The sequence below is a fragment of the Bactrocera tryoni genome, chromosome 1 (genome assembly GCF_016617805.1).
Source record: "Bactrocera tryoni isolate S06 chromosome 1, CSIRO_BtryS06_freeze2, whole genome shotgun sequence".
NCBI classification, from domain to species: Eukaryota; Metazoa; Arthropoda; class Insecta; order Diptera; family Tephritidae; genus Bactrocera; species Bactrocera tryoni.
Genome location: NC_052499.1, coordinates 78,146,020 through 78,156,117, shown reverse-complemented (window position 1 = coordinate 78,156,117; position 10,098 = coordinate 78,146,020).

Below are 10,098 nucleotides of genomic sequence, written 5' to 3'. Positions count from 1 at the left end.
GATTGAAGAAGTCGCCGGATAGGGAGTCGCCTTGTCTGAAACCACGCTTGATATCGAACGGCTCAGAAAAGTCCATCCCAATTCTGCCGAAGCTTTTGATATTGCTCAATGTCATTTTACAAAGCCGCATTAGTTTTGCGGTGATACCAAATTCAGATATCTCGGCATAGCGGCAGCTCCTTTTCGTGCTGTCAAAAGCAGTATTGAAATCGACGAAGAAGTGCTGTGTGTCGATTCTCTTTTCACGGGTCTTTTCCAAGATTTGGCGCATGGTGAATATCTGGTTAGTTGTTGATTTTCCAGGTCTGAAGCCATTTTGATAAGGCCCAATCAGTGTTCTGACGGTATGTACTAGTTAGTCTTAAAATTAAACGAATAGTACAGAATTGCAGAAGTGTCTTAGTTCTATTATGATATGCCTTCAGAAGAAAGCTTAATTTAATAATGCGAGGAAAGCTTAAACCGAAAACAATAGATTAGAAAAGTTATTTATTGATTCTTAAAACATACATACATAGATATATAAATACTTATGCATACAGCTCTCTCATTTGGCTACTGTCCAAGCGAACCTTGGTAGTGATAAAACTTTCACCACAATCAAAGCTCCCTAAAGCTTATTAATTTCACTAGTTTGATCAAAATGAAAGCTTTGCCTGTAATGTTATATCATATGTATATGTGTAAAATATAATGCGAACGGTATTGCATCTTCAAGATGGCGAATATGTATTCATAGCTGTTTTTTTAGAAACATAATACGGAGATTCTAAATCACTTGAGTATATTTTAAGAGTAAATGTTAGAATATTGTGAACTTGGTATGGGTTTATAGTGAAGAAAGCTATAAACGGTTGTCTATTATATAAAAAGAAGTGGTAACTCGGAAACTGGAGCGTATAATGGTTGATGCTCACACATATGTGTGTTTATTGTACTGAGCTTGAATGCCGTGTACAAGAAATATTCAAAACGAGTTCATGTACATATATGCAAGTATATACAACTCCAAAATATTCCAAACATTTTAGTACTCATTTTTCTTCGCGTTCTTTATGCTAAACTCAAGTAGACTCTGAGAAAAGCATGACTTTCTAATCCGTGGTACTCAGCTTCTAAATTCCAATTAAAGCACTCCAACTTGAGTGTATTGCTACCTTTAAGTAGCTCCACTACAATAATAAAAGAGTCCAACAATAAATTCGAGAGTCACTTCTCACTTCAGAAATTCTAAAATCGCCGATATATAAAAGACAATTTAATTGGTCATTATGAATACCGAAGAAGTCACATTTCGCTTACAAATAAACAAATGAATTTTCAGAACGAAAAACTTTTTTACATATTTCTATATATGAGATGGGTATATGCGGGTGAAGTGAAAAAAGCGAGCAGAGAATCATGTCACGTCAGCGTGACTGGCGTGAAAAGTGCCAACCGATCGCGATGATGCGTCGCGTCGCGGCTCCAAGCTGTCTGCCAAGTCCGGGGCAACAACAATAGATTAGTCAAATTGCTGATGTGACCGGTGAGGGGTGATGAGAATGTCAGTTGTTGGCTGTTGGTTGTGGATGATGAGGGCAGAGCTGATTCCCAGGCGAGTTAGCTGTCTGAATATGTACACGTGTGTATGTGTGTGTGTGTCGATTGCTCAATCTCCATGCAGCGATCAGTGCATCAGCAGCATCGTGACAATTACGAAGGCTGCTGCAACATTTCGTGGCATACAAAATCAAAATCAATTGTTGCTTTCATCTTTTTTCAATTTCTTTCACAATTTTAATTTTTTTTTTATTTTTTAATTTTTTTTTGTTAAAAAATCGTTACGTTGAGTTTGCTGCTTCTTACATCATTAATGCTCATAATTCGAGTATGTATATACACACATATATATTATATATGTGTGTGTATGCTCCTTTGAGTTGCATCAATGGTGTGATGATTGATTTATTGTAGGCGATCATCGAGAAATTAAACAGCCTCAATAGTCATTCAGTCAATTGGTGAAATCAGTCAAACGCATTTGTTGTTGGAGTGGCGGTAAAGCAGTTAGTCACTTTGTACAATGATAACGATGAAAAATTATATCTCGTCAATCAAATCACTTTTTATTTCATTTTTCTTTTTTTTTATACGCTTTCTGTGATTTGCCGCCGCCAACACCTACGCGATCCACTCTGTCGTGAAGTGTTTACATACACCTCTGGGCAATTTCGGAAGGGGTGAGCGCAGGGTAAATTGTATACAAAATAATGTGTGATAATTGTGGGTAAAAAGGTTTTGTCATGCCGCATGACTAATATTGGATCAGTGAACCCTGTAGCGGAGACACATTGCATACACATATCTGATCAGACGATATAATGGTTAATATTTTAGTGATTTCGTATTAATATTTTTTAACAAAACGTGAGCAGTTGGAGGAGTTCCAATGACGATTGGTGTTTATAAAGACATGCAACAGATATTGAAATCAACAAAAGGTCTATAGAAAGTATTCGTTTAGTCCAAACATATTCCCTTTTAGAATATTTTATGGGACTTTCAATCAAAAGCAATAGGACTCGAATAGACGCATGAAGACATGAAGAAACTCAAACCTTATGAACTAATTCAACTATTATGAAAATTTTGAACATCAGTACACATATCAAGTACTATTTCTCAACTACCTAAATATCTAGATATGATATCAATATCATCGGTATACGCCAGCAGCTGCACACTCCTATAGAAGATGATACCTTCTCTATTTAGTTCTGCAGCTTGGATTATTGAAGAAGTCGCACAATAGGAATTCACCTTGTCTGAAAACACGTTTGGTATCGAACGGCTCGGAAAGGTCCTTCCCGATCCTAACGGAACTTTTGGTATTGCTCAACGCCAGTTTAAAAATTTGGACATAGCGACATAAAAGCACGAAAAGAAGAGTATACTCCGATCTTGAAACCTTCTGTTAGTCGCCGCTCCACTGTGACACGGTACTCCTCATCGTACCAGCTCTTCTTTTGCCTTTTCCAAAAACCAAGGGTTTCGGTTGAACTGAAATGCCGTCCCACTGTTCTCTTATACCGAGTTTCCGATGAATGCTCTCAGAGAGCAGGAGTGCAAGTCAAGTATAAAATCATTCGGCTGCCTGTTGTGATTGCAGCTTCTCGACGTCGAATCTTCCTTGTGTTAGTTGATGGATGTTTTTTGCTGTTCAGGCAATGCTAGGATCCCGGAACATACGCACGTCTAAAACATTGGAGACGTGTCTTCCGTATATAACAACGTGAACGATCTGGTTGATGGATATTCGATGTGGCGACAGCCAGCTAGCTGATGACTTTTTTTTATACTGGAATGTAGTACTATCGAAAACCATATTTCGGACCGCGACGAAGTCGATCAGCCTCAATCTATTTGGGGATGTTTCATCATAGATGCTGCAAAGATAATTTCTTTGCCCACCCTGGCGTTAAAGTCGCTAAGCACGATTTTGACATCATGGCGGGGGAGGACATCTTTGGTCACATCGTCCTTCTCTTCCGTCGGGGCGTTAACGGAAATCAGCGATGTGTTGAAGGACTTCGCTTTGATGCGTATTTCGGCTGGACGTTCATTCACCGGGGTGAATGCCAGCACTCGGCGACGGAGTCTCTCTCCCACCACGAATCTTATACCGACTTAACTTCATTCTGTCAAGTCACTGTTTTAGAATAGCTATATTTTATTCGAAGCAATCGTGATAACATATTCTTCCTTGGATATTTATTCTCAAAAAAAATAACAAAAATGCGATTTTTTTTCCTGAGGAAGAACTAGATTTCATTTCAGTTGTGATTTCGTTGGCTTCATAGGTATCTAGCGTCTCACAATCTCACAATTAGTTCTTTTCACTTTCACCTTAGTGCAGGTTCGAGCGTCAACCGTTCATACGGAGCAAGCATGTGGATATAGAAACTAGATTGCTTTCGGTCGAATAACTATGTCTTGGACCAATACCATTACCAATGCTATTAATGTTAGACATCTGTAATTATTGGTTGAAATGCCTCATCCTTAAATACAACAGTTTTGATTGCTTTGCATTGCAAAGTCTGAGATAATGATAAAATGCTTCCGAAGGGACGAATCTTGACGACTGAAGTTATATCATATCAAAATTGGCCGGAGTATAATACTCCGAGTGCAAACGGAATCCACAAAATTATTTTCCTCATTATGTTTTTCTGATGTTTGATCCTGAATCTTTTGCAAAAACAATAATACGTAGTGATCTCAAAAGCGATGCTTGACAATGTAAGCTGACAAGAAATCTACACCGAGCAAACGGATAGTTACTGGAGGTTTATGAAGACGCCATCTCAGGCAAGGCTTATAACAAGTACATGAAAAATTGGATTTGAAGGCGATATTCTAGATTTGTATTAGAATACGTGAAACTTTAGTGTTTTTTGTAATATTAGTTAAAATTTGATTAGATGGCATATCCGCAGTTACCTTAACCATTTATTAAGTCTGGGTATTAAACTATAAATATTTCTGGATTATGCTCCATTCGTGAAGGTCGAATATGTTATATGTAGATTTATATAAGGTCTACTCTCAAGTTAAATTTCCATCTCGTGATTGCTTACCAATTTCTGTCAAATATTTTGGAAGTCTTTTTTCAAATGTTCTAGGTCAATCCTCTCTTACTTATAACTTAAGATGAAACAAAGCAACATTGTGATACAGTATCAATCTCCAAATCCTACTTGTTAATGATTTCAAAACATTCTGCCACATCACTGATGCCAACTGCCCAGTTAAGTCTGCTTTATGTAAAATATGAAAAAGGTGTGAATAATTATTTGTTGCTTTACTTGAATTTCTCCTCATTAATCTGAACTTGAATGAAAATGTAAACGAACGAATTATTGAAAATTGAAAAAATTAATCAACTAATGTGTTGATTGCCACAGAGGCCAGTGATCTACGTTTTAGCTATTGAGCATGAGAATTAGTGAAAAACAAAAAAAAAAAATTAAAAAAGTTTAAGCTATTGAAAACGGTGAGATTTCAGTTTGATGCTTACAAATGTAGTGCCGATGAATGGTTGAGACGCTGACGATAAGAATTACGAGACGAGAATTTGAATGATTTTAATTTGACTGCGCCGTCGACGCCGCCGCTACGATAGTTTGATTGCTTTCGATTGCGCAGCTTCATTTACGCCGCGTTAATCAATTATGAGACTTTACGCTTCTAGCGATAAATTCAATTAGCCTATGGTAATTATGGAGTTGGAAATCAAATGGAGCTGGTGGCGGGAAATCAATAGCGGAGCAGGTAAAAATGAAAATATGTGTGAATTCAAATATATTTTTTTATCGAGATGCCTGTGTATGCTACCACTTAACAATGTACAAAGCTTGATTAATTAACGCAGCAAAAATTTAAGCAGGGCAACAACAAAAATGAAGTCGCTTTATAGTCACTGCTTTGATTGCTGCGCGCATGACGCGCACTTGACTTGATCACCTTTTGTCTGAGAGCCCATGAGTTATGAACTCAATCCAGGCTTTCGTTGAAAAATATTTCAAAATCTTATTAACTTTACATGCTATGTGTTTGTGCGTGTGTGTGCATGTGAGTATGTGTGTAATTTACCATTCAAGTCAATGAAGCAATTTGGTAAATTAAGTTAAACAAATTTTATAACACCTTTCTGCAAGTGAGCGCGCGCGCGTGCAAAAAAATTACCGAAAACAAAAACGAAAAGCGCAAATTCAACAAGCGAAATTGGGGCCAACATACAGGCGAAGCCAATTGCCGCGCGGCACGTACACTGCGCATCATAGCGCGTTGCGAGCGCTGCATTAGCGCTTAACCCCACTTATAACAATAAAGTAAATTACACCTTATTTCGTCTGCAAGCGTCTTCGAGCGCGTCTTGCCGACACGCTATCATTTTGCTTGTGCGCCTTAGTTGTTGTTGCGCTGGGTGGTGCAGCGCCCCGGCACTTAACTCAACAATATTAACTGTGCTCTGCTATGCCCCACTTGCCGTTCGTTTGCGGCAACAACAAAGTTAGTTAGCACCAGCGGCAGTGGCAGCAGCAGCCGTCGCCGCCGCGCGGCACAGCACGTAAATCAACGTTCGACAGTTGCGAACGCAAGCGCGCGGCGATTTTCAGCTCGATTTGTGTAGTATGCGCCCAATTGCGCGCACACCAAACAATGCGCTGATTATTGCACCGGCTTGTCGATCGCCGAATGCGCATTGATCTGCCTCTATGTGCGTGTATGTGTGTGTGTTTTTGACTGTATCCCGCTGTGTGGAAGTGTTGCGGAGGCAGGCGTCTGAGCTTCGGCTTTGGTGTTGGCATAAAATAGTCGGCGATTTCAAAAAATTTCGCCGCTTAGTCGTTGCTAACGAGTCGCTCGCTCCTTTGGGGTGGTGGGGGAGGTGCGGTAGTTTGGTTGGCAGCTGAGTGCGGTGTCTTTAGTGTAGCGCGTTGCTGAACGCGGTGTGTGCGCACTTTTTTCTGTTTGCATACGCGCATGCGTTTCATCACCTTCTGTCTTCTGTATGTAGCGCGGTTGTTTGTGTGCGCTGGCTGTTATGAAGATTTGTGGTCGTCGTCGTCGTTGCCGTCACTAGCGCTTCGTTAGCGTGTTGGCAATTACTTACTTGTATTGGCCGATTGATCGAATGAGTGTTTTTGTTAAATTCAATTATGCTGCAGATAAGTGACTACCAATATACCCTGCATGCCAAAATGTGGGCAAATTTTGTGATACAGATTAATAATAGCGAATGATAAAGTTCTCTAGTAAGAATATTTTGCATTTGTTGGAGGAAAAAATGTTCCCCAATTTTTCTGTTGGGTTATATGATGTTTTCGACGAATACTATTCTGATCCATATAACGATACTGAGATAAGGTGTAAGGTTGGGAATAATTCGAAACTATCCAGCTTTCGAGAAAAAAGAGAAACTCTGCCACGCATGGTTTCGACGAGTTCAAGACCAATATAAGCTTTTACTACGTGACTTTTTGGTATGTGTTCCAGAAATCTTCATCCAAAACTCCGTTCTGTTAGAATAGCTATCTCTAATATATTTATATTTCATATAAATGGAAATATCCAATCCTATGCGATAGGTTCGACAGGTACTTAATTTAGGAAATTTAGTTTCGCAGACGCACTCGTTTGACGGACGTTGAATCGGACTTCTAGTTCTGTCTTGACAGCATGAAATATCTGCGGATTTTAGAAGAATAGAAGAAGAGCAATATCGTATTCGATTTGGGTTTTTGGAAGTGAAAACGCGGTCACCGTACCCTATACTTTTATCCTTTGATGTCGAAGGCCTATGTGATGACATGTCAATCTTCTTTGAGTACTCCCAGTTGTCCCAAAACTGCTACCATAGAGAATAACGTATCTAAAACTAGTTAAAAAATGATCGACATACACCACGCCTTCGTCGATTTCAAAGCTGTTTTTGATAGCATGAAAGGAAAAGCACGATACGTCTGAATTTAGTGTCCCTGCGAAACTAATGCGGCTGTGTAAAGTCACGTTGAGAAATACCAAAAGCTCTGTCAGGATCGGGAAGTACCTCTTCGAGCCGTTCGATACCAAATGAGGTTTCAGACAAGGCGAATCCCTATCGTGCGACTTTTTCAATCTACTGCTGGAGAAAAGTGTACAGCCCCTGATGTGGCCTCAACATCTACGCCGAGAGTTCTGCTTTCTCCAGATTGGACAAAGAAACGAGGCAAATGGGTTTGGTAGTGAACTCGAGCAAGATCACTGTTGACAGTCGTAACTTTGAAGTCGTAGATATCGTCGAACCAGTATTAAAACCAACAATAATGTCAGCCTCGAAATCCAACGCAGAATAATTCTTGCCACCAGGTGCTACTTCAGACTGAGTAGGCAATTGAGAAGTAAAGTCCTCTCTAGACGAACAAAGACCAAACTCTCTAAGTCACTCATTATTCCCGTCCTAAATGGTGCAGAGGCATGGACGATCACAACATCTAATGAGTCGACGTTACGGGTTTACGAGAGAAAGGTTCTGTGGAAGATTTATGGTTCTTTGTGCATTGGCCACGACGAATACCGCATTCGACGGATCGATGAGCTGTATGAGATGTACGTCGACATTGGCATGGTGCAGCGAATTAAAAGACAGCGGCTACGCTGACTAGGTCATGTCGTCCGAATGGATGGAAGCAGAGAAAGAGGAAGACTTCCATTCTGTTGAAAAGATGATGTGAAAAGGAAGTTTGCTTTAAAGTCAGCTATAATCGCGTAAGCTGTGTCTACGTAAATAAAGAAGAAGAAGAAGAAGAAAGCCAACGATGTCGTATTATGGGAAATATAAATAATGAAATATTTTACATGAGAACACTATCAGCACCATAGCAGCTTCGTTTTCTCATTTTGGACCACGAGCGCAACCATGAGACTACTGCACTGTAGCGTTTGATACTTATTCAGGGCAATTCAAAGATTTTTCTGCGTCGTTTTGATCGTCTCCGAAACATTGGTTCACTGTCACACTGGGAACCAAGAAAGTTGCTATCACCATTGCGGAGAAAGGCAAAATGGTTCGACGTTACTATGCCAAATTATTGCTTCGATTCGAAAACATCATAGAGTCCAACGATACTTTTTATAAGGCATGCAGCTCAAACTATATCTTAGGAGGTATATTTCTATACATATTTTATTATATTTGAGTTGTAATCTCTGTAATTGGAAGATATTAAATTATATCCATTAGTTTGTTAAACCAAATTTTTCAATATAAAGTGCGAAGCACTCAACAGCCAACAGAACATGGCTCGAGTTCACAAAAAGTTCAAAATCAAACATTACTCAGCAGCAAAAACAGGGTGCGGGCAATTGGCAAGAAATCTCGCTTAATAGCGCAAATGCACAGCAGAGATTTTTTTGTGCGCAAAAAGTGCCGAGCTTTTCAGCATTTAAAATGATAAGTATTATTAATTTGTGCTGATTTGCAGGCAACACAATGCGGCAACATAAATTTGTCTGCCTGTCTGGCACAGCAGACATACAGACACATATGAATAGTGAATTAACTAAAAGGCGCAGTTAGGATTGTCAGCGCGCATGCGCCACTCGCTGCCAGTGCGTCAACGATGTGCGAATCAATGAATCAGCGCGCGCAGCAGCCACGGCAGCAATGACATACGCTAATTGAATTGAATGCAAAAATGAAAAACGAGAAAGAGAAAAATCACGCACAATAGAAGGCAGAGGAATGGCAAAAAACGGCAGAAGACGACAGCGGAACGCATGACAGCGCTGAGTACTTCGCGCGCTAATTTGTTCGCTGGACAATTATTTGTGCGTTGGCATTGAATTATTGGCGCAACCCGAGCAGCAGCCGCGGCGGGAGCAGCAGCAGCAGTAGCACAATACGCGCCACCGTTGTTGGCGGAGTGGCATGTTGCCGCATGCAATGTGGCATCTTCCGTTCAATGCTGCTAATGAACATTTTTGTGGCCTTAATCCGCTTTCATGGCGATCTCTGGACACCTTCGCAGCGACGCATCCTGCACGTTGCCGTTGAAGTGTGCAAATGATTGCGTTCTGTTGCCTCACATCGCTATATTGCTTTGTTGCAAGTGTATTGTTGTTTATTTCGTTCATTTTCTTTTGTGTAAATCTCACAAGCACAATATAAAGTTTTATTCATTTGTGAGCAAATGGGAATTTGCATTCGCGCTTGACTGAAATGGTGGCGGCTGGTGGATTAATCAAAATTAAGGCGAATAATTTGTTGTGCCTACAGTTGCTTGCCCAATTTATGTACAGTGGCAAATTAATAATGCGGTTGACAAGAAATGATGATAATTAACTGTTATTCAAGGATAAATATGTAGAGATAAGTATTTCATAAATATTGCTGTATATATGTCAAAAAAGTCTTGCGGTATTTTTATTGATTGTTTTTTTTTATTGAAATTGAAATTGAAATGAATTTTTGATGACTCATGCCCAGCTCTTGACCGATGCTACGGCTACTACTATGCTGGTCTCTTTCGACCAATTCAGCGATTTTATCGCAATTTTCGACGACAGGCC